This window comes from Bos javanicus, chromosome 11 (assembly GCF_032452875.1).
Source record: "Bos javanicus breed banteng chromosome 11, ARS-OSU_banteng_1.0, whole genome shotgun sequence".
NCBI classification, from domain to species: domain Eukaryota; kingdom Metazoa; phylum Chordata; class Mammalia; order Artiodactyla; family Bovidae; genus Bos; species Bos javanicus.
Genome location: NC_083878.1, coordinates 9,460,211 through 9,485,226, shown reverse-complemented (window position 1 = coordinate 9,485,226; position 25,016 = coordinate 9,460,211). Strand labels below are relative to the sequence as shown.

The 25,016-nt window shown below is 48.6% G+C and overlaps 1 protein-coding gene across 2 annotated transcripts in view; it reads left to right on the top strand.

The window, feature by feature from the left end:
- Nucleotides 1-695: 695 nt before the first annotated feature.
- FHL2 (four and a half LIM domains 2) overlaps nucleotides 696-25,016 on the top strand; it is a 54,111-nt gene continuing 29,790 nt past the window's right edge. Inside the window, exon 1 of one of the 2 annotated variants that reach the window (XM_061431812.1) lies at nucleotides 696-717. The gene's annotated coding sequence lies outside the window, so the exon portion shown is untranslated. Of the gene's footprint in view, nucleotides 718-7,328; nucleotides 7,435-25,016 lie in introns of those variants that run through there. The other variant, XM_061431810.1, reaches the window with a different exon arrangement.

Genomic DNA, 25,016 nt, shown 5'->3' with positions numbered 1-25,016 from the left:
CTGTATGCTATGTATGTGCTCAGTACTCAGCTGTGTCTGACTCTTTGCCGCCCCGTGGACTGTAACTCACCAGGCTCCTCTGTCCATGGCATACTCCAGCAAAGAATACTGGAGCGGGTTGCCATTTCCTACTCCAGGGAATCTTTCCAACCCAGGGATCAAGCCCTCATCTCCTGCATTGCCTGAAAGATTCTTTACCACCAAGCCACATGATTGTGTGTTATGTATGTTCTACTGCAATAAAAAGCCTCACATTTTAAAATGTATCTACCTTGTGATTTTTAAAAAAAAATCTTTATTGGATTTGTTACAATATTGCTTCTGTCAGCAATCGAACCTGCACCCCCTGCAGTGAAAGGTGAGGTGTTAAGCCCTGGACCACCAGGGAAGCCCCACCTTGTAGCTTTCCTCCTGAACGTATACAAGCCCATAATCCCAGGCATTTAGGACATTCTGAAATGACTCTGTGGGTACAGTGTGAGTCATGAGGACTGCGCTTCGCATGACTCCTGAAACGCTCTTGCTTACAATCAGGCGGGCACTCTGGCCATTCGCAGTCAGGCGATGCTCCACCGGTCCTGAAGAAGGCGGCCCTGCCCAGGTCCGCGCAGATGGAGCCGCCATCAGAATGGTGGTGCACACAGACTTGGTAAACGCTTCAGTTACCGGGGGAAGGAATGAGGCGTGCCTCTCCTCTGAAGCAGCAGGAAGCACGAGGTGAGTGATTGCTTCCTCTCTCTGCTCTTCAGTTTCAGCTTTTATGACTGTGGGAGAGAGCAGAACTGAGGGGTAGCCCTGGGAGGTGGGAGGGATCCCCACCTGCAGAGGGTTTCCTCTCTGTCTTCTCTATTTTGTCATTGGTCTGGCTTCAAATGTCACCCCCTTGGGGACAGCGAATGGCACTCAAGCAGATGGAGAGTTTCCAGGAACTTGGGTGGCACCTGTGAAGCCGCTGCTGGTGGAGGCTCCTCTCTCTCTGGGCTGAGCTGGGTTTGCCTGTAGACCCTCAGTCTCCTGCAGCTCAGAGGTCCCCTCATCCCCTCAGAGGAAGATGAGGCAGGTGAAGAGTGAGGGCCTCCACAGTCAGAACACTGGCGTTTCCCCAGGCTTCCCCTGGGGGGAAGGGATGGGCAGCCTGGCTTTCACCAGCAGGACCATGAGGCTCGTGGACATGGCCTTCAGGGCACGCTCCACCACATGGATGGCGCCTGGTGTATGGCAAGAGCGCGTGAAATGTCAGGTGGCATTGTACATCTTGGTCTAGAAACACAGCTGTGCAGGAAATATTGCTTTATTTCCTATAAAGCAATTTAATGAGGACCTGGGGCACCCATTCCCACAACACAGTAGGAAGTTCTCCCACAAGGCTCTGAGTTCTTTTCTGACCTTTGCTGCTCCAGAGCCTGCAGGCCTGTGTGGCCCTGAGTCATGGGTGAGGCAGTCCATTCTTGGATGCAAGCTCCTGACCACACCCCAGCTGTCCCTTCATTCACAGCCCTGTGGGCTAGGGGACAGGGGACCCCCTCTCTCTCTGCTAAGGAAGATACTTTCTGGGCCTGTCTGGGTCCAGGCTGCAGAGAGGTTGCACCTGATCCAGGTAACTGGAGGCATGAAAGTTAAAGTGTAGTTCTCAGTTGTGGCTGCCTCTTTGCCACGCCTACCAGGCTCCTCTGTCCATGGGATTTTCCAGGCAAGAATACTGGAGTGGGTTGCCATTCTCTTCTCCAGGGAATCTTCTCCACTCAGATCGAACCTGCCTCTGCTGCAATGCAGGAAGATTCTTCACTGTCTGAGTCAGCCGGGAAGCCAAAGGTTCTTTCTCTGAAGGTGTCGGTGGTGAGAGAAACCAGTAAGGATGGTTGAGGATCTTGGAGCTGGTGATTGTGGAAGTCTTCACACCCTCAGCCCTCAGAGTTCATAAGAAGGGACTGGCACCAGAGCCCCGAGAGGGGCTCAAGGGTGCTGTGGGCGTCCCCAGGTGGACAGAGCCAACCATGGGACCTGACCTCACTCTCCTGTCTTCTGCTCTCCGCTGGTCCCATCTACTGGCCAAACCCAACCAAAAGCCAGAGAACAAACGCAGAGGAGAAGCTTAGGCAGAGAATCACGGCACTGCTATCAACAAGGTGAACTGTTGTGGATGAAGATGGTAAGAGCAGATCTGATAGGGGCTTTTAGAGGAGAAAGGATGGTGAAACGGTAAAGAATCCGCCTGCAATGCAGGAGACGCAGGTTCTATCCATGGGTCAGGAAGATCCTCTGGAGGAGGAAATGGCAACCCACTCCAGTATTCTTGTCTGAGGAATCCCATGGACAGAGGAGCCTGGAGGGTTTCAGTCCATAAGGTCGCAAAGAGACACAACTGAGCGACTGAGCCAGAGCTTAGAGGAGAGGACAACAGAGTCCACTGTATGTGCAGTTGGAGGAATGATGCCTCCTGCCTTGGGTAGCATTTTGTGTGCCATTGGAGTGTCACTTGCAGCAGAGTGATGGGTCGAACTCAGGGTTCTTAAATGAGGAGCGCTTAGCCCTGTCCTGGACACACCTGAGATTTCTTCCAGCACTTTCGGTAGCGACCAGGACCCCGAGACCCCGCCATCACTGACTTAGCTTCCCCACTCTGTAATTTGGTTCATTTCAACACCCAGACTAGCTCAGCAGAAGCCAAGTGCAAAAGGAGAGATGCCTGGATTTTCTCACTCCCAACAAATGCTGATGCTGTTTTTCGGGTTGAAATTTTCCAGAGCTGTTTCCAGCCGTATTTACACTACCGAACAGTGACGCAGCCATTCCTGCCTGTTTCTTGTTCTGGGAAGTGCGGAAGGAATGTTTATAGAGAGATTTCAGCCCTAGCGCTTGGAGCAGACAAGGACACACAGCAAATGCTGGGCTTGTCCTCATGGCTCCCTCAGCAGATGAGCGGCATCAGGCGCCCCTGCATGGCCCAGCTCAGGAGCTGACGCTATTCCTCCCCTCTTCTGTGAAGCTGCTGTCTGTGCCCGTGGGCCTCATCACTAGGTTCCCCTCCTCATGCCCTCTGTCTGTCCTTCTCTGGCTGCCTGGTTAGCTCATCTTCCATCATCTTGAAATCCACTAATCCAACCAGGGAAAATCTGTCTGGGGCAGAAGAGACAAGCTCCCTCCCACTAGGGGCAGGTGCATCAGGCCCTGTGCTTTCCCACTCCAAGAGGCCAAGGAGGAAAAGGCCGTTCCAGCAGCAGTTCCAGGCTGGGTGGGCCCCAGTGACTTCCAGCCCCAGCAGGAGGGCCCCCTGGCTGCACTCAGGCAGCTGAGGGAGGTGCCCATACCACTTTTAAAACTCAGCCCTGGCAAGTTCCAGGAGCAGCCAGAGCCACAAAAGGGTGAAGGCTGCCCACCCTAGAGCAGCAATCCCAGGAAAAGGTGACAGTGGTGGCCCAGCAGGACATGGCCTCGACTGTGACCAGAAGAGAAAGATGCCCCAGGTTCAAGGTGAGAGGCTCGGGCTGTGACAACAGCACTCAAGAGATCCTTAAGAGCCTCAAGGTGAGAGCTGAGGCCCCAGATCTATCACAGTGCTTGACACATGGAAAAAGCTCAACGAATATTTTTTAAAAAATTAATAGTACAGATGAATGAACAAGGAGATCTTATGACCTTATGGGCAGAGGGCCCGACAGCCAGAATGCTGGCAGTGCAGGTGACCAGGGACAAAGTCCCGGAAGTCCTGGGATGAGGGTCTCCATCCATGCCCCTCCCGTCTTGGTCCCTGGGGCAGGGCAGCAGGGGGCAGGGCTCAATACACAGATAAAGGATGAATCACAGTGTTTGTCCCAGACCAAGGTGTCCTTCAGTTTTGGTCCCTGAGTTTTTGAAAACTGGACAAAGAAAGGCCGGACAGCCTTTCTCTGTGATGTTATGGAAGTGAGGTGGCACCTTGTCAACATTCAGTGCATCTCCCTGCAACCCCAGTCCTGGCCACACCCCAGCATCCTGGGCCACAGCCCCCACGTGTGTCTGCTCCAGGGGACAGAGTCTGTCCCAGCCCACCTCTCTCCCTTCAGGGCCAGGTGCCCCGAGAGGAGGGAGCCAGCTCTGGGTGCTGCCGAGCGCATCCTGGAACTCAGGGAAGAGATTTAAACCAGCCCTGATGGAGGATGCATGCTCCATAGGCACCTCAGGTCGGCTTCCTCCAACCACCTCTTCACCCCGGTCCTGCTCTGATCTCTTCCCATGTTTGGGAAACTGGCCTGAGACTGAAGGAGCCCCTTCTCACCTGAACCCATGAGTAGCACTGAAGTCAGAGGCAGGTAGGCTTTAGAGGGACTGTCCAAGCGGGACTTGGGCTTGAAACAGTCTGAGGGTTGCTCAGCCTCCAGGCTCTGGCCCTGGGGAAATCTGTATAGGCCCCCTCCTGTACCAGTGACTTGAAACAGAGATTTTTTTTTTTTTTTGCTTCTCTGGGTCTTAGTTGCAGCATGCAGGGTCTAGTTCCCTGACCAGGGTTCAAACCTGGGTCCTCTGCATTGGGAGCCTGGAGTCTTAGCCACTGGCTGCTGCTGCTAAGTCGCTTCAGTTGTGTCCAACTCTTTGGGACCCCATGGACTGTAGCCTACCAGGCTCCCCGTCCCTGGGATTCTCCAGGCAAGAACACTGGAGTGGGTTGCCATTTCCTTCTCCAATGCATGAAAGTGAAAAGTGAAAGTGAAGTCGCTCAGTCGTGTCCAACTCTTAGCGACCCCATGGACTGCAGCCTACCAGGCTCCTCCGTCCATGGGATTTTCCAGGCAAGAGTACTGGAGTGGGGTGCCATCGCCTTCTCCCCTGGACAACCAGGCAAGTTCTCAACACAGCTCTTCGAAACCACCCATTCTGTGCCTCAGGGCTTCCCAGGTGGTGTAGTGGTAAAAAATAGTAAAAAATAAAACAACCTGCCAGTGCAGGAGACGCAGGGTCACTCACTGTGTCCGGAAGATTCCCTGGAGGAGGAGATGGCAACCCACTCCAGTATTCTTGTCTGGAGAATTCCATGGACAGAGAAGCCTGGCGGGCTATAGTCGGTGGGGTCCCAAACAGACGGACGTGACTGAAGCGACTTAGCGTAGCACACAGCACATTCTGTGCCTTAGACCAGGTCCTGTTTTACAGAGGGGGCAGACCTGCTCTGGTCTCTGCATCTAGAAAAGGAAGTTTCAGAGGGTGGGGCCCCTCTGTACCATGACCCCTGGAGCCCAGGGGGAGGGGAGGCCCCTTACCGTTACACACAGCAGTGAAAGGTGCTCTACCCACACAGGTGTTGAGGTCAAACACGTAAAAGGAAGTTGTCGTCAGGCATGCAAATCCTACAAATAAAAGGCACGAAGCGCCTTTGTCCTGTCCTGTCAGAGCATGAGTGGGGATGTTAAGTCAGATGGTGTGACCTGGGCTATGGGTGTTCTCTCACCCCCATTACACACACGCTCTTACGCTCGAACTGCTCTTTCTCTTAGCGTTTTTGTTTTCTTTCCTCTCTCCTGCTGACTTACCTACCTTGGCCTTGGTGGGGGCTCTGGAGGCCCTCTCGGTCTTGCTACATCACATGGTCGGCATCAACAAGAAGAAGAGCTGCTGAGTGCTATGGAGGTCTTTCCAGAGGCTGGGGAGACCCTGAGGAATCCCATAGTTCTAAAATAAATGTGGTTCCTTAATGTACAGGTGCAGCAAGCTCTCTTCTCATTCTCAGAAATTTAGATTTTAAACGAAGCTAAAGTTCTTATTATAAAAGCAATGTGAGAGCATTGTAAACAATTTAGAGATGGTGCATAAGCCAAAGAAGAAAGTAAAATCAGTCATAATTCCACCATCCAGACGTAGCCGTGTTTTCTCATCCAGCGGACATCCTTTCAGAAGCGGGTGGACAAGTGAATGCAGCCTGTCACAGCAAGTACCCCATGTTCCCCTTCAAGTGGCTGCTTGCTTAGTACGGGTGATTGTATACTGTTTCTACATCATTAAACCCTCTTCCACAGCCTGGCTGAAGTTTGCCATGTGTTTCCTTTATGGACTTACTTTTCCTTGTGTAACCAGCCCTCTGTTTTTAGTGATTCCGGTTGCTTCCAGCTTTTCCCAATTATGAAGTGAACTGCAAGAAATGTCCCCTTAGGACTTCCCTGGCAGCCCAGCAATTAAGATACATGCTTTCCAAAGCAGGAGCAGGTTTGATCCCTAATAAGGGGGCTAAGCTACCACATGTCTTGCAGCCAAAAAGCAAAACATAAAACAGAGGCAATATTGTAACGAATTCAACAAAGACTTTAAAATGTGTGTGTTTGCATGCTAAGTCATTTCAGTCATGTCCGCCTTTGTGTGACCCTATGGACTATAGCCCACCAGGCTCTTCTGTTCATGGATTTCCCAGGCAAGAATACTGGAGTGGATTGCAATGCCCTCCTCCAGTGAATCTTCCCACCCAGGGATCGAACCCTTGTCTCTTGCATTTCCTGCGTTGGCAGGCAGATTCTTTACTGCTAGTGCCATCTGAGAAACTTGACTTTAAAAATGGCCCACATCAAAAAATATTTTTAAAAGAAAGAAATGTCCTCTTCGCTGCATCTCTGTTCACATCCATGGCTCCCTTCTTAGAATAAACTCCCAGACCTGGGACCCCTGACCTCACACAGACGGCAGTCCCGGATGAAATGCTTTTAGGAAGACATTCAATGAGTAAGAAATGTAGGGATGAATGAGACATGGCTGCTCCCCCAAATTAATCTTCTCCCTTCTCTTCCAGCATATCATTTTGAAAGACTTTCGTAAGAGTTCATTTTCTTTAGAGAAAATTACTCGAGGCTCCATTAGCCTGGGGTGGAGAGGTTGGGGCCAGGACTTTCTGTAAATGTATCTAAGCTTCCCGGATGCCCAGGATTGATTAGACCCATTCCTGGTCTTCCCAGAATCTTCACACAAACAAACACCCTTAAAGCTAGGGATGAGTGGTGGGGGATGGAGAGTGATCAGCTGAAAACCCATGGGGACCTCAGAGGGCTGTGTGTGCTGGGGGAGCTTCCTCTGGCTCCTGGGTCTCAGCGACAGCCCCTTAGCCCAAGCGGCTCACCGCCTGGGGGCCTCAGAAGCTCTGCCACTTTTTGGACACGGGGAGATTGCTTCCTGGTGCTCTGGTTCTCCTGCCCCTCCCGCTGCATCAGTACGTGCCAGGCCTGGGATGTCCTTGAGGCTGGAGGGCCAGATGGGGAGCTGGCAGTCCCTCTCATCTAGGGGCTGAGGCTCCTTTAATTTGCATACCTTAAAAGGCTTGCAGGAGCCAGGGGCTGGGTTCTTATCTCCTGTGCGCTGGACCGGCCTTATTTATAGCCCAGTTGGCCGGCCGCTGCCTGCACATTGGGGTGAATCCACAGGCTGGTGGCCCCAGGCTCCTGTCCTCCACTCTGGTCAGGCTGGAAGGCAGAAACAAGACAGGTAAGGTGCCCAGTTCTCTCCTTTGTCCCCTCCCTCACAATCCTTCCTCTCTGTATGTACAGCCTACATCCTAGCTGTTCAGGGGTGTGTCCCAGCCCGGGGAGGGAGCTTGCTGGCCCTGTGGACTGCAGGCTCCAAACAGGAACCCCGAGGATAGGCAGGGGGAGCCGGCTCCCCTGTAGCAAAGCTCCAGCTGTTCCCAGAGCCACAGGAGGGACACACGGGAACACAGAGAACACGAGAGCACCACTGTGCCTCTTGCATCTTACTGTCTCTCAGTGAGAATCAGGAATTTGCACCGAGTTTTGAACACCAAAATCTTAAAAAAAAAAAGAAAAGAAAAAGAGGGGGGAACGGGAGGAAGAAAAAGAAAAAATAAAAAACATTAAATCAACATTGAAAGGGGGAAAAACCACGGTGAGCCGTTTCTCCCTGACAGAATTTCTGAATGGCCTGGGGTAGAAAGGTCAGTTACTGATGAGTCTGATTATGCTGGGGAAAGGTGTGTATACAAAATGACTGGTTACGGCTGATGGTTCAAAAGTACAGATCACTGTGGTGTGCTTTCAAAAGGAAACACATTAATAACTTACTAATTTCTAGAGTGGGATACAGGCAAAAGGCATAATACTTAGTAATGCTCTAATGTTCGGGCTGAATACTGATAGAATGGCACATACCTGATAAAAGGTATAACAGGTATAAACATCCTCTAGCCAGACCCTGAGCAGGGCATTTGATCAAGTCCAACCTAAAAAGAAAAAGAATTGAGCTCGGTTTTTTAAAAATAATTCTGAGGTCAAAAGAGAAATGGATGTCTGTGTTATTGGGCTAATGCTACTTCATCTCATGTGAAAAGTGAAAGTGTTAGTCACTCAGTCGTGCCCTACTCTATGCGACCCCATGGACTGTAGCCCACCAGGCTCCTCTGTCCGTGGGATTTCCCAGGCAAGAATACTGGATTAGCTTGCTATTCCCTCCTTCAGGGGATCTTCCCAACCCAGGAATCAAACCCTGTACCGCAGGCAGATTCTTTTAGATTTATTGTTTGTTTCTTGAGGAATGCTATTTGAGTCTTGTTTTATTGTTGGGTTTATAACAACAAGATGAGCTGTAATAAAGTCGATTACATTTTGGGATCCATTATATCAGAAAAATATTTTGTTTTTAATGGAGTAGCCAACGAATCAACTCAAATGATTGCACTGTAGAGCCCCTTTTTAATATTAAGGAAATATTAATGTCACACTCTCCTGCAAAGCTGAATACTTTCCCATAAAGTGTACCATGACCGCTCACCCCTATCTCACCTGTCTTTGAGGACATTTTGAAAATTTGGGTTTCGTCATCCTGTTAGTGTTTCTGATGAGCTGGGGTCCCTGAGGCTGGGCCGCACATTCCTCTCTGCTTCCTTCTGCTCCACACAGGCACCTACACACTTCCTCTTGTTGTTCAGTTGCTAAGTCAGGTCCGACTGTGACCTCACGGACTGTAGCAGGCTGGGATCTTCTGTCTCCCACTCTTTCCTGGAGTTTGTTCAAATTCATCCACTGAGTTTGTGATGCTATCTAACCATTTAATCCTCTCTCACCCCCTTTCCCTTTTGCCTTCAATCTTTCCCAGCATCAGAGTCTTTTCCAATGAGCTGGTTCTTTGCATCAGGTAGCCAAAGCACTGGAGCTTCAGCATCAGTCTTTCCAGTGAATACTCAAGGTTGATTTCCTTTAGGATCGACTGGTTTGATCTCCTCGCTATCCAAGGGACCCTCAAGAGTACCTAAAATACTCCTGTGTGTGCATGCATGCTAAGTCTCTTCAGTCATGTCCAACTCTTTGCAACCCTATGGACTGTAGCCCGCCAGGCTCTTCTGTCCATGGGATTCTGCAGGCAAGAACACTGGAGTGGGTTGCCGTACCCTTCTCCAGGGGATCTTCCCAACCCAGGGATCGAACGCATGTCTCCTGTGGCTCCTGCCTTGCACACAGATTCTTTACCATTGAGCCCCCAGGGAAGCCCGAAACACTCCTACTAGTCCCTAAAACACTCCATATTTAAAGATAGATGTCCAAAATGCACTGATTTTAAATTCTCTTCTCCTTATTGGAAAAGACCCTGATGCTGGGAAAGATTGAGGGCAGGCGGAGAAGGGGGTGACAGAGGATGAGATGATTGGATGGAATCACTGACCCAATGGACATGAGTTTGAGCAAACCCCGGGGGATAGTAAAGGACAGGGGAGCCTGGCGTGCTGTGGTCCATAGAGGCACAAAGATTAGGACACGACTGAGCAGCTGGGAGGGATTGGGGGCAGGATAAGGGGACGACAGAGGATGAGATGGCTAGATGGCATCACTGACTCGATAGACGTGAGTCTGGGTGAACTCTGGGAGTTGGTGATGGACAGGGAGGCCTGGCGTGCTGCGATTCATGGGGTCGCCAAGAGTCGGACACGACTGAGCGACTGAACTGAACTGAACTGAACTGAGCAGCTGAACAACAACAACGAAGGCTTGGAGACAGATTTCTTTTCTCCTGAATCTTTACCGACTCAAGTGAACCCCCCTCAAACATCCCCCTCTCTGTACAGGGCTTTGCGTGGTCCTTCAGGCAGGAGCTGAGGAAATGCTTTCCTTTCTGGTCAGCTCTACAAATGGGAGTCTTCACGGAAAAGGGAAAAGGCAACCAAAAAACACAGAACAAAACACAGCAACCTGTGCCATTTCCCCAAGAGGGAAGGGCCGTGTGGGTAGAGCTCTGGGGGGAGCGAGACCACACCCTTCCCCTGCAGCGTCTCCCTCCCCACTGCATAATTCACTTTCCTTCTATGCCCCCAAATGAGTTAAAACATGCAGCCTGAGGACCTGGCCCCTTAGACCTTGTTTCAGGGTCTCTGCAGCTGTGCTGGGCTTCCAGCCTCTTCCTGTAATTTGGGCGGAAGGGCTGGGGGGGGCGGTACTGGGGTGGGGGGTGTGCTCTTGGGTTACCCCGACATCAAAGACTGCCTTTTGTGTGACTGCTGGCCAGGGGAAGGGAGAAGAGCGGGTGCAGAGCTGAAGGGAGCAGGCTGTCTGGGAGGAGGAAGAAGCACACTGCCAAGGTATTTTAATAGACGTGCTGGTCTCATTCTTGGCCATGTGTTTCTCATTCTGATTTTGGTTACTCTTGCCTTGAGTTATGGAGCTTTGTTTCTTGGTTCAGGTAACTTAGATGCAATGGCTTTTCCTTTTTTATAACTTTATTTATTTTTGGCTGTTCTAGGTCTTCGTTGCTGCACGGGCTTTTCTCTCACTGCAGTGAGTTGGGGCTACGTTTTGTTGTGTTGTTGGACGTCTCATTGCAGTGACTTCTCTTATTGCAGAGCACAGGCTCTGGGGCTCATGAGCTCTGGCAATTGTGGCTCCCGGGCTCTAGAGCACAGGCTCAGTAGTTGGGGTGCATGGGCTTAGTTGCTCCACGGCGTCCTTTCCCAGACCAGGGATCACACCTGTGTCTCCTGCATTGGCAGGCAGATTCTTTACCACCACGGAAACTTTGCTACTGGTTTTCTATCTCAAAAATGAATACTGACTTTTTCAGGGTGGGGCTGAGGATGGTGGTAAGTGACCAAGACAGAGAGTGTGTCGTCTTTCAGAAGGCAGGGAATTCCCTCTCCCTCTTTCTGGTGGAACTAGAGAATGTCTATTTCCAAAACCCAGGGGACTTTGACCAATAACAGATGGTAGGACACATCCACAATGGAAGTGCCAATGGTGTGATGGTGGGGCCCTTCTGCTAAAGAGGAAGCAGCCCTCTCCCCAGAGGCACAGGACATGGGGACAAACAACCTCCCACTGCAGGACTATGGTGTACACACCCTAAGGCTCAGCAAGCACTTCCTCTCTTCTCCTCTAAACAGGAGGAGTTATATTTGTCAAGTGTCGTGAAATATGCTTTTGAGATCCTCGAGTGGCTTCTGAATAGCTGACAGTTGAGCTCCTGTGTCCAGGCTTCAGTGAGCTGCCCCATGGCCTGTGTTGGAGCCCTGTTGCTCTCCCGGACTTTCCTAGCATCCAGGTCTCGGGAACTACCTGAAAAGTGAAAGTGTCAGTCACTCAGTCTTGTCCGTGCAACCCCATGAATGGGAGCCTGCCAAACTCCTCTGTCCATGGAATTCTCCAGGCAAGAATACTGTGGTGGGTTGTCGTTTCCTACTCCAGGGGATCTTCCTGACCCAGAGTCTGAGTCTCCTAGATGGAAGGCTGAGTCTTTACTGTCTGAGCCACCAAGAAAGCCCAGTTCTGGCAGCTACCTAGTTCTGTGGCAAAATATAGAAGCATCTTTACTCCTCTGGGAGCGAAGATCAGAGAAGGGGAGGGAAGAGGGGCCCAGGGACACCACTGCCTGGATCTGGCCCATCTGAACTGCAGGTAAAGGGCAAGAAGTGACAGAGAAAAATTAAAGCCCTGCTGTGGAAGACCTCACCATAGTTCCCTAGCCACCTGGGGAACACAGTGTCTACTGAATGGAGAAGTCACATGAAAAACAGTCAGACTGCAAAGATTTTGGTATCTTGATCAGTGCAACCCATAGAATAACCCATCCAGACAATTATTGTCTCAATCAGTCATCAAATAAAGAGGACACAAAAATCACCCTCGAGACATAATTTGATTGCTATCTTAAACTGCTGCTGCTGCTGCTAAGTCGCTTCAGTCGTGTTCTACTCTGTGCGACCCCATAGACGGCAGCCCAGCAGGCTTCCCCATCTCTGAGATTCTCCAGGCAAGAACACTGGAATGGGTTGCCATTTCCTTCTCCAATGTATGAAAGTGAAAAGTGAAAGTGAAGTCGCTCAGTCATGTCTGACTCTTAGCGACCCCATGGACTGCAGCCTACCAGGTTCCTCCATCCATGGGATTTTCCAGGCAAGAGTACTGGAGTGGGGTGCCATTGCCTTCTTCAATCTTAAACTGCAGACCATATGTAATTTCACTGAGATTTCTTTCATCTGGGGCATTCTGTTGTCAGAGATAAGTCACATCTGTTTGGGCGAAAGGAAATTGGTAGAAATTTTATTTTAATAGTCTTGATGGTTTTTAAGTGGCTATAGATTCGTGTCTAATCTAGAGCTATCATCCTGTAATGAAAAGGTGAATCAAAACATGAGGAGACCGAAGAAAAAAAATAGTCCGTCCTCGTTCGTGACCCAGGGTTCACGTCTCGGTTTTGCTTCCTCCATGCTCTATCTTCTCTGAGAAGCAGCACTGTCCATGAACGCCAGCCCCAGGCATTCCCACGTGTGTGCACATGTGACCTTCATCTCCACGTCCACCTTAACACCAACTTGGGAAAGCAGGGAATTAGTTATAGTTTGTTACTCTCACCAGTGACGTGCGTGCTCATCATTGTGTTGTGTTGTTACGCAGTCATGTCCACTCTGCAACCCAATGGACTGTAGCCCACCAGGCTCCTCTGTCCATGGGGTTTCCCAGGCAAGAATACCAGAGTGGGTTGCCATTTCCTCATGCAGGGGATCTTCTGACCCAGAGACTGAACCCATGTCTCCTGCATCTCCTGCATTGGCAGGTGGATTTTTACCATTGAGCCACAGGGGAAATTCAGAAGTAAAAGTTTATGTTGACAAGTACCTGAGATGGATATGCAACAGCTCTCTTTTCCAACGATATATCTGTGTGAAGCTGCACTATACTTTGACTGTAAACACATCTCTCAAAAAATGAAATGTAGAAGCAGGTATGAGACCCCCCCAGCCATCCAGCTATCTTCTATTAAGACTGATACATGAGAGAGATTTGCAAACAGATTTTTTTTTTTTTTTTTGCTATACAGTGGGTCCTTCTTGGCTATCTATTTTATTTTTTTAACTTTTTATTTTATATTGGCTATAGCTGATTAACAATGTCATGATAGTTTCAGATGCACAGCAAAGGGACTCAGCCATACATATACATGGATCTTTTCTTCCCCCAAACTCCCCTCCCATCCAGGCTGCCACATAACATTGAGCAGAGTTCCCTGTGCTGTAGAGTAGGACCTCGCGGGTTATTCATTTTAAATACAGCTGTGTGTACATGCATCCCAAACTCCCTAACTAGCCCTCCTCCCCATCTGGAAAGTGAAGTCTTACCACTGGACCACCAGAGAAGTCCCTTTGTAATTTTTAAATGAATTAACTTTTTGTTTCTCCATTTTAATTTTTAATGTAGTTAAAAAAAGAAAAAAGCTATAGGACTAACTCACAGAAACAAAAGCTCTCCTTTGGGATCCTGAATAATATTAGAGTGAGTGAAGGGGTTCTGAGAATAAAGGTTGAGGATAACTGGCTTAATTAAACTTGAAATTGGTTAAATATGATTGCACACATGGAGTTTCAGCTCCCTTAATGTCCCTCACCTACCCCATCCTGTGAAGCACTTTGTCAGAAGCACATGTTTGGGCTTAAATAATCTAGACAATGGGACTGTACAGGATGTATCCTTATTGCCAGTGACCCCTGCTGCTCCACCTGGGTGAAGACCACAGAGGAATCCTTCAGGGGAGCTGGAATCTCTTGTGCCTTTAAGGAATTTGCTTCGGCGACTATTTTTTGTTGTTGTGAGCTATTTTAGGAACAAAAGCTCATCAACCTTATTTTCCCAATACAGACTAATGTAGTTTTCACAGACAGTTTTTGTTCTTGCAAACAGATTATTCCACTGCCTACTGTGGAATCACTTTCTTTGTCTCTCTTTTTTTTTTTTTCCTGATGTTCAAGCTGGTTTTATTTTTTTTTAATTTTATTTTTAAACTTTACATAATTGTATTATTTTTGCCAAATATCAAAATGAATCCGCCACAGGTATACATGTGTTCCCCATCCTGAACCCTCCTCCCTCCTCCCTCCCCATACCATCCTTCTGGGTCGTCCCAGTGCACTAGCCCCAAGCATCCAGTATCGTGAATCGAACCTGGACCGGCATCTCGTTTCATACATGATATTTTACATGTTTCAATGCCATTCTCCCAAATCTTCCCACCCTCTCCCTCTCCCACAGAGTCCATAAGACTGTTCTATACATCAGTGTCTCTTTTGCTGTCTCGTACACAGGGTTATTGTTACCATCTTTCTAAATTCCATATATATGCGTTAGTATACTGTACTGGTGTTTTTCCTTCTGGCTTACTTCACTCTGTATAATAGGCTCCAGTTTTTGTGTTTTTTTTGGCTGTTCTGGGTCTTTGTTGCTGCATGGGCTTTTCTCTAGTTGCAGGGGTTGGGGGTACTCTAGTTGCAGTGAGCAGGTTGTCTTTTTGCTGGCTTCTCTTGTTGCAGAGCACAGGCTTTAAAGTGCAGGCTCAATAGTTGTGGAGCATGGGCTTAGCTGCTCCATGGTATGCGGGATCTTCCCAGATCAGGGATCAAACCTGTCTCCTGCACTGGCAGGTGGATTCTTTACCACTGAGTCACCAGGAAATCCTTCTTTCTCTCTTTAAAGGCATTAATAAATTTTATTCTTTAAAGACTATTTCAATTGTCTTTGCTCTGATAACAGGAATTTTCATTCATTATTCTATTTTATTGAGTAGATATCAATGAACATGGTTGCAAAATTCAAAAGGTACAAAAGGAGGAATACGGTAAATCCCCTGCAACGAACGAGTTCTAAGGGTGCGTTTGTAAGTTCAACTTGCTCCTTAAGTCTGAACAAGTTAGCCTAGGCACCCAATTACAAAATCTGCTATAAAATACCGTACTGTAACAGATTCATAGCACTTTTCATATAAATAATACATTAAAAAGCAAACACAAAAAATAAGGGAAGCATCGTTAATCTTATAGTCCAATACCTCTAAAAGAACAGTAGTACCAGTTACATCACTGCTACTTCTACACTTGTTTCTGGACATCCTGGGCTTGAAATAAAGATGTCATACTATTGTACTCTATTTGCTGTTCAGTTGCTCAGTTGTGTCTGAGTCTTTGCAACCCCATGGACTACAGCACGCCAGGCTTCCCTGTCCTTCACCATCTCCCAGAGCTTGCTCAAACTCATGTCCATCAAGTCAGTGATGCCATCCAACCATCTCATCTTCTGTCCTCCCCTTCTCCTCCTACCTTCAATCTTTCCCAGCATCCGAGCTTTTTCCAATGAGTCAGCTCTTTGCATCAGGTGGCCAAGTATTGGAGTTTCAGCTTCAACATCAGTCCTTCCAATGAACGCTCAAGACTGATCTCCTTTAGGAAGGACTGGTTGGATCTCCTTGCAGTCCAAGGGACTCTCAAGAGTCTTCTCCAACACCACGGTTCAAAAGAATTCATTCTTCAGTGCTCAGCCTTTTTTATGTTCCAACTCTCACATTCATACATGACCACTGGAAAAACCATAGTTTTGACTAGACAGACTTTTGTCAGCAAAGTGATGTCACTGCTTTTTAATATGCTGTCTATGTTTGTCATGGCATCCAGTCCCATCACTTCATGACAAATAGATGGGGAAACAGTGGAAACAGTGCCCCACTTTATTTTGGGGGGCTCCAAGGTCACTGCAGATGGTGACTGCAGCCATGAAATTAAAAGACACTTACTCCTTGGGAGGAAAGTTATGACTAACCTAGGCAGCATATTAAAAAGCAGAGATGTTACTTTGTCAACAAAGGTCTGTCTAGTCAAGGCTATGTTTTTTCCAGTAGTCATGTATGGATGTGAGAGTTGGACTGTGAAGAAAGCTGAGCACTGAAGAATTGATGCTTTTGAAGTGTGGTGTTGGAGAAGACTCTTGAGAGTCCCTTGGACTGCAAGGAGATCCAACCAGTCCATCCTAAAGGAAATCAGTCGTGAGTGTTCTTTGGAAGGACTGATGTTGAAGTTGAAATTCCAATACTTTGGCCACCTGATGTGAAGAGCTGACTCATTTGAAAAGACCCCGATGCTGGGAGAGATTGAGGGCAGAAGGAGAAGGGGACGACAGAGGATGAGATGGTTGGATGGCATCACCGACTCAATGGACATGAGTTTGGGTGAACTCCGGGAGTTGGTGATGGACAGGGAGACCTGGTGTGCTGCGGTTCATGGGGTTGCAAAGAGTCGGACACGACTGAGCAACTGAACTGAACTAAGTTTGTCATAGCTTTTCTTCTGAGGAGCAAGAATCTTTTAATTTCGTGGCTGCAGGCACGATCTGCAGTGATTTTGAAGCTCAAGAAAATAAAGTCTGTCACCATTTCCATTGTTTCCCCATGTATTTGCCATGAAGTGATGGGACTGGATGCCGTGATTTTAGCACTTATAGAGGATGCATGCATGTGACAATGTACACCAGACGTGTGAACTAACTTATGTGACTGGATACGTAAATACACATTCACATCTTTGAAAATTCTCAACTTGAAGGTTGTATGTGGGGGACTTGATGCAGTGAAAAGTGATTCCTTCCCCATCTCCAGGCTCAGTCTCCTCTGCAGAGGCAGCTGTGATCACCAGCTAGAGACTCATTTAACCTGGGAATGACCAGCCCTTTCTGATCTCAGCCTTGAGTGCTCACTGGTGTGTGTCTTGGGTGAGGCCATGTTGACACTGGTATCTATAGATCAGAGTGGGAAACCCTCACCCACAGGATAAAACTCCCTGAGGTGGCACTTGGGATTTCCATAGCCCGCCTGAACTCTCAGCCTCTTTCCTGGCTGCGTCACGCTTGACGTGCCACGGGGACCTCGGTGCCCTGTTTTTGTCAGCCAACTGGCCACCTTGTGCCAGACTGTCAAGACTCAGATCCAATGACATCTCCTCCAGAGGTCCATCCAGAGGTCTCCTCCAGGACCATGTCTCAGTCAGTCAGCATTCTCCAGAAATAAATCTCCAGGGATTTATTATTGGGGAAAAAAAAATGGCCCATGTGCTTATGAAGCCCGAGAAGTCCCCAGCCCCGAAGACTGAATTGACAGATTACACCCCAAGAGAGCCTGTGTTTCAGGTCTAGTACAAAAGCGAGATGACTACTGATGTCCCAGCTTGAAGGTCATCATGCAAAAAGAATTGTCTCCTCCTCAGGACAGAGGCAGCCTTTTTGGTCTCTGCAGACCTTCAGTCAGTCTGATGGTATCTACCAGTAGGATGGGATCTATCCCCCATAGGGAGGGCAAGCTGATTAACTCTACAGGTTCCTATACTCATCACATCCAAAACCCCCCAGAATAATGTTTAACTGAATATCTGGGCAGCCTGTGGTCCCACCAACTTAACACATAAAATTAGCCATCACAGACCCTCAGATTGGGCTAAGGGCCTTTTGTATTCTCATCACTTTCTATGAATGCACTTTTCTGTAATTTTTCTTAACCATCTTTGGTTATAAGTGTACACTGTAGTAGTGTTAGAAATATTCACATTGTTGTACAACAAAGTTGCAGAACATTTTCTTCTTGCAAAACTGAAACTCTATATTCATTAAACAGCTCCCTGTCCTCTTCTCTCCCCATTCCCCGACATCCACCATCTACTTCCTGCCTCTATAAATTTGAATATTGTAGATCCCTCCTATATGTAGAATCATTCAGCATTTTTCCTTTTGTGACTGGTTTATTTCACTGAGCATAATGTTCTTAAGGTCTTCCTCAGTGGATCAGTGGTAAAGAATCCTCCTGTTAATGCAGGAGATGCAGGAGACACAGGTTCAATCCCTGGATTGGGAAGATCCCCTGGAGGAGGAAATGGCAACCCACTCCATTATTCTTGCCTGGGAAATCCCATGAACAGAGGAGCCTGGCGGGCTACACTCCATGGGGTCTCAGAGAGTCGGACAGGACTGAGTGCGCACATCTGCACAGCAACGTCCTCAAGGTTCATCTGTGTTGTAGCTTTTCATGAACGGAATTCTCTTCCTTTTCAAGACTGGATAATCTTCCACTGTTTGTATAGACCATATTTGGTTTATGTATTCATCTGCTGGTGAATACTCGGAGGAGGAAATGGCAACCCACTCCAGTATTCTTGCCTGGAGAATCCCATGGACAGAGGAGCCTGGCGGGCTACAGTGCATGGGGTCAGCAAAGAGACACAACTGAGCCACTGAGCACTATGAATCTTGGAGTTGCTCCCATCTCTTGGCTGTTGGGAACTCTGCTGCTATAAACACGCAAGTGTTTCTTTAGACTCTGCTTTCGACCCTTTTGAATATATACCCAGGGGTGGGATATGCTTCCTGTATCTTAACCCAGATGGGATTGTATTGGGATTTCATCTCTACCACGCTGGCACCCTCCTTTCCAGTCGCACTGGACTGTGGGCTCTGGGAGCAATAGCCCAGGCTTTATTCATCTCAGTGGCTTGCTGAGGATGACTCACTTGGCAAACAGCAAGTTCCTGCTCAATCACTTCCTCTTGCCTCCCCCCACCTTCAATCCAACGGCTCTGAGAAGGATGTCATCTGAGCTTTTAATATCGAAGCAGTGCCAAATTCCAGGACACTTCACAAATTTTTGAACAATCATTCACAAGCTGAACCAGGCAGGAGTCAGCTTGTCCTCTTGGCAGAGGAGAGAGCTGAGCTGAATTATCTGCGCATTGGAAAAGCACAGTGGGGCACTTCCAGGCGGCTCTGGACCCCGGGGGAGGCCAGATGGAACTGGGATGCTGCAGGTGGATCTTTCATCCCCTCTCTGCCTCCTCTTTCTTGGGTGAAGAGTCCTCCATAGGCACTTCAAAAATAGTATCACATGATTTACTAGCTTCCTAAATAGGTCTCTGTAAGAGCAGACCAAGTGTGAACTAACCTGGTTGGTCCTGGGCATAACTGTATTCACCATTTCGTTCAACAAAGATGTAAGTCACCATGAACTCGAGGCCGCTCCAAGCTGGTAGATGCCCTCTCTCTTTCCTCAGCTGCTCTCCCACTGGGCTTACAGTGTCCTGGCCTTGCTTGGAAAGGCTGGAGCTGAGTGTGAAGCTAAGGTGTGGGGAGATTTGGGGTAACTTCCGCTTTGTCCTCGGATTCAGTCACTAAGTTGTGTCCAACTCTTTGTGACCCCCAAGGACTGCAGCATACCAGGCTTCCCTGTCCTTCACTATCTCCTGGAATTTGCTCAAATTCATGTCTATTGAGTCGGTGAGACTATTTAACCATCTCATCCTCAGAAACCACCCTGATTTCCAGACATCGCTTGTGAACAGTGGCCTTATTTGCCCTCAGAAATGAAGCAGCCATGGGACTTGCCTGGTGGTCGAGTGGTTAGACTTCTGCTTCCAGTGCAGGGATTGCTGGTTTGATCCCTGGTCGGGTAGCTAGATCCCACATGTCTCCTGTCCTGAAAACTAAAACATAAAGCAGAAGCAATATTGTAACAAACTCAATAAAGGCTTTAAAAATGGTCCACATCAAAAAAAAAAAAAAAAAGTCTTAAAAAAATGAAGCAGCTAAAGCAGCCCTCTCCCACTTCCCCAGTGGAAGCTTCCTTTCACTTGCTCTGGCCACCTTCCCACCTTCCTTCCCTCACTTCTGTCTGTCTGTCTTGCCAACACTGTCCCTTCATGCATCCATTGCAGCAGGCCCCTGCAGCCCCTTCACTGGGTGCCAAGGCTTTTCCTGCCATTCCTGACCCCCCCAGGAGGGACCCCACAGTCACCCTGGCCACCACAGACTCCCACCCTTGCTCTGCTCCACTGCATCATCTTGACTGCAAGGCCCACCTCACACCGCCTCCCCTCCTGGAGTTTCAGGCAGAAAAGAATCCTCCCAGACCCTGAATCTGAATCCATACCCATCTCACCTTCCTCTGCCAAACAGGCATCACAACGGCAGTCAAAAATAAATAAATAAGAGCAAGAAAGAAAAGAAAACGTGTTGAACGGTGTTGGTGAATCCGGGATATCAAGTGGACATCCATTGATTCTCAGCGTTTCCTTCAACTGCTTGCCGCAAGTCCTGGGGACCCGAGGGACCCAATACTCATATGCACCACCAAAAAAAGGGAGGAAGATGGATTTGAGCCCATGCAAGTTTAAAGAGGTCAGGGAGCCTGTGTATGGCAAGGCCACCTGCCAGGTGAAAAGAGAACTTCAACTGCTGGGAAGAAGGGGAAACAAAGAAAGGAAGGAGGAAAAGAAGGAAGGAAGGAAGAGAGAGAGGGAGGGAGGGAAGCACCTTGAGTTCTAGGACAGTGAGATGAACGTTTGGACGCCTGACAGTAACTTGCTCCTGGCGCATCCGTGCAGGAGGCATGTGACCAATCTTGTGTGATTATAGGGTAATTGCTCAGCATCTAACTGGACAGAAGTTTCCAAAAATATTTATGCAGTAAGGTTGGACCAGAATTTTAAAAGATGTTTTGGGGGGCAAAGAGTCCCTTCAAGGAGAGGCTGAAGGTCAGATGTTTTAGAAAATCTTTTCCTGGTTTTTGAACAGTCTACTGTTGCAATGATGTAGAAAGAAGCTTGGCTGTTTCGGAAAGCCCTGCCATGGCTCTGAGGTCTGGAGTCAAAGCACTTTCTGAAAGAGGTGGAAAATAGTCCTTAACTTGTTTTATTTAGAAGAACAGAAATCAACTTAAAATACAATTCTTTGTTATATTCAAATTTGGTGAAGAGCCACTCATGGGAGACATTACAGAAATCTTTCAGTTATTGATTAGCCATGAAAATGAGTTGAAGAAAAACTAGATTAACCCTTTAAGGTAAGAAGTGAGTGATATATTCTTTGTCTCACAGGTTAGGTGGGGTTGAGGGCGTCTCTTACTGTTCAGTCGCTTAGTCGTGTCTGACTTTTGGCAACCCCATGGACTGCAGCACGCCAGGCTTCCCTGTCCTTCACTATCTACTGAAATTTGCCCAAGTTCATGTGCATCGAATGGGTGACGCCATCCAGCCATCTCCTCCTCTGTCGCCCCCTTCTCCTCCTGCCCCCAATCCCTCCCAGCATCAGGGTCTTTTCCAGTGAAGGTCTCTTGCCTGAGGTCGTATACACACATCCTCCATCAGAGCTCCTGGCTTGGAGCCCTGCCCATGCCTACCCACCTCCGCGCCCCCCAGGGCCTGGCACCCGGCTCTTCCTGGCTAGGCCACAGGTTTTCTGTTAATGACCCTGATCTAGGCGGAAATAGTACAAAAGAACGTTGGGATTTTAAAGTTTTAGTGTTGACTCATAAAGTTACTTCACAAAGAACAATTGTGATTTCAGTGTGGTTTAAAATCGACATTCTGAGAAACAAGTGAGGCATGAGGGGCCCCCTTGGCAGGGATGCCAGGAAGGTTCATCAGAGGCTGCAGGTAAAGGGCTTTGGGGGACCCTGACATGGTGCCTTTAAAACAGGGTTTTGCCAGGTTTGCACAGACCTAGGATATGTATATATCCTTTAAATAGATTCTAGACTAACAGACACACGGAAAAAAACAATTGCTGGCAAGCAGAGAGGTGAAACGGGGCTTCCCAGGTGGCTCAGTGGGTAAAGAATCTGCCTACCAATGCAGGAGACATAAGAGACACTGGTTCAATCCCTGGGTTGGGGAGATCTCCTGGAGTAGGGCATGGCAGCCCAGTCCAGTATTCTTGCCTGGCAAATCCCATGGATAGAGGAGTCTGTGGTGTGCAATAGTCCATAGAGTTGCAAACAGTCAGACATGACTGAATCAACTGAGCACAGCATGCAGAGAGGTGAATGGATTGCTACAGAAAAGGGCTGGAATCAGAGAAGAAATGATCCCAAAGGAAAAAAAAGAAGCAGAGTTCTTCTGGGCCTAGAGTACAAATAGCTTCCTCCATCACAGCCCAGCATTTCCTGCTCTCAGGTGAACCCAGAGGAGCCGCGGTGTGATGGCCTCCTCTCGCTGGATATTAAGCCTCAGACAGAGGCAGTTCCTCCTGACTTAGCAAGGCTCCCGGGGACTTGTGTCAGCTGCTCAAACACGCAGGAACCAACCAACGATGCAAAGTTCGATCCTGGCACTGCTTGTTGATCCAAGTCAGACATGTCTAGGGGCTTTACGGCAGCAGTCCCCAACCTTTTTGGCATCAGGGACCGATTTCATGGAAGATGGTCTTGCCGTGGACATCCAGGGTGAGGTTGGGGACCCCCTGCTTTACATACTGACTGTTTGCACCCAGTAAGTCAGTTTATGGAAAGGTGAGTGTGAAGAAATAGGATGTGGGAAAGCAAGCATCTTTCTTCCTAGCCAGAGGGTGGTTCAGAAGGGGTAGGGGCAGTGTCTATCTTTTATGCCCACCTATGCTGTATGCCAGTCCCATCCAGACTCTTTGAAACTCCCTGGACTGCAGCCCGTCAGGCTCGTCTGTCCAGGAGATTTCCCAGGCAAGACTACTGGAGTGGTATCCTCCAGGGGATCTTCCCGACCCAGAGATCGATCCCGAATCTCCTGCGTTGGCATGTGGATTCTTTACCACTGAGCCACCTGGGAGAGCTGAGCTTTTTCTGACCGACTGCCAGGCACAGGAACAACACGGGTCCTTCAGGAGTGAGCTATGTGGAACCACTGTAACCCGACCAGGTTCCTTCCTTTTGCTCCACCAGCTCAGGGGCACCGGCAGTGTGCTACCCCGCCTGTGGGGCCAGGTCCCAGAGAGGGTTTCCTGTGATTTCAGGAAGAGGGAGCACCAGTGCCCTGAACGGCCACAGGCCCTGCCTCCTGAGCCTGCTCCCCTCCCCTCTCCTTCTTCCTCCCCGCTCCTCCCTTCTCCCCTCCCCTCCCCTCCTGGGAGCAGGGCCAGCCTTTAGTTCTGAGACACTTACTCCCTGTCCAACCACGAGGCAATTACAGATGATTACCTCTGAATCAGGGGCAGATCATCCAGCAGCTTCCTGCCCCAGGTTGCCGTGGGTGGAACCAACTGCCAGTGAGAAATATCTCTTTAATCTACTTTGAAGATCTCTGTTGAGGTGGTGGTTTAGGGTGACTAACCCTCTCCTCCTGGTGGGGGTGAGGGAGAGGGTGCCACAGAGGTCTGAGTGGGCCCACTGTCTGGAAGCTGGCCCTCCTCTAGGGGTCAGGAGGAGAGAGCTCAGCTTCAGCGTTTGCATCATCTAGCCGCATCTGGAACTTATTGCCGGTACGGGTTGCACCTTGTACTTCCTTCACAAGCCAGGCCTACCTGCCTAAGTGCTACTTGCGCTTGGATCCGAGTCCCTGGGCCTGGTCTGTGATTAGTCGATGCTCCCCGCCCCCCATAAAAGTCTCTGGTAAATTACTGAGTCCAGAGATAGGAGTTCTTGGTGAGCGTTTCACCTCAAAGCATGAGCAGTCGTCAGTACCACTGGAGGCTTGTTCAAACAGAACCCGCCTAAGAAGTTTCCTTTCACCAAGTTTCCAGTGATCCTAACGCTTCTGGTTCCAGATCACCCAGAGGACCACTGGCTGGGCTTCCCTGCTGGCTCAACAGTAGAGGACCTGCCTGCCAATGCAGAAGACGAAGGTTTGATTCCTGGGTCAGGAAGATTCCCTGAAGAATCCCTAGACAGTGGAGCCTGGCGGGCTGAAGTCTTTGGGGTCTCAAAGAGTTAGACACGACTGAGCGACTAAACAACGACAGCCCCACAATGCCTTCCCTCTCCTTTGCATTCCTCTCTGTGCCTCTCGCAAAGCTCTGCGGTGTTGGCTGGGGCAGGATTTCAGGAGAAGAGAAATAAACCCAAGAACAAGCTAAATGACCCATCCGCATTGCCACAGAATCCCTCTCTGAGGAGAGGGAATTTCTTAATTTTGTCCTTCTATGCACTCAACTCAGATCTATATCAGAGAATTGTTCTCTCAAAAAGACAGTCTTTTATCTTGAAAGCAGGATCTAAAGTGTCATCCTTCCTTCCGACAAGAATGAAGTCTGTTTCCTGATTTTTGTTTGTGGAGATGCAATTGACATATAACCTTATATTACTTTCAGTGTGATTTGACATTGGCATATATTGTGAAGTGATGGCCACAGTAAGTTGAGTTAACATCCCTCGCCTCACAGTTTTTCTTGTAAACAGCACTTCTAAGTTTCTGTTTATAAGAACTTTTAAGTCCCGACGTCTCTTGTGTGCACCGTGTTTCGTTCAAGTACACTACACAGCGCTGTTAACCGTGGTCACTGTGCTGCACGTCAGATCCCCAGGACTCACTTATCTCACGCAGCAAGTCCCCTACATACAAACCTTCAAGTTACAAAATTTCGAAGGTGTGAGCGTGCGTTCACACGTCCAGTCACGTGACTTGGTTTGCACGCCTGGCGTGTGTTGTCATGTGCGTGCGTCCTCTACAAATGGTTGTGCTTTTGTGCACTTTACTTGGTTCTGTACAGAGAAGAGCCGTACAGTGTCTTTATTTGAAGGCCAGGATGTCTGGAAGCAAGCGTCAAAGCCGTGGTGATGTAGCTGGTACTACTGTACTTATCGAAGTACTCAACCATAAGATGAAAAATGCTTCTATTTCTTGTGTTTTTCATGCATTATTTGTGTGAAGAGTATTACAAACCTACGACAGTACAGTGCTCTATAGCCGATTATGTTATGTGGGTACCTAGGCTAACTTTGGACTTAGAAACAAACGGGACTTACGAATGTGCTCTCAGAACGGAATTAGTTCATATGTTGGGAACTTACTGAAAAAAAAAAAAATTGTACCA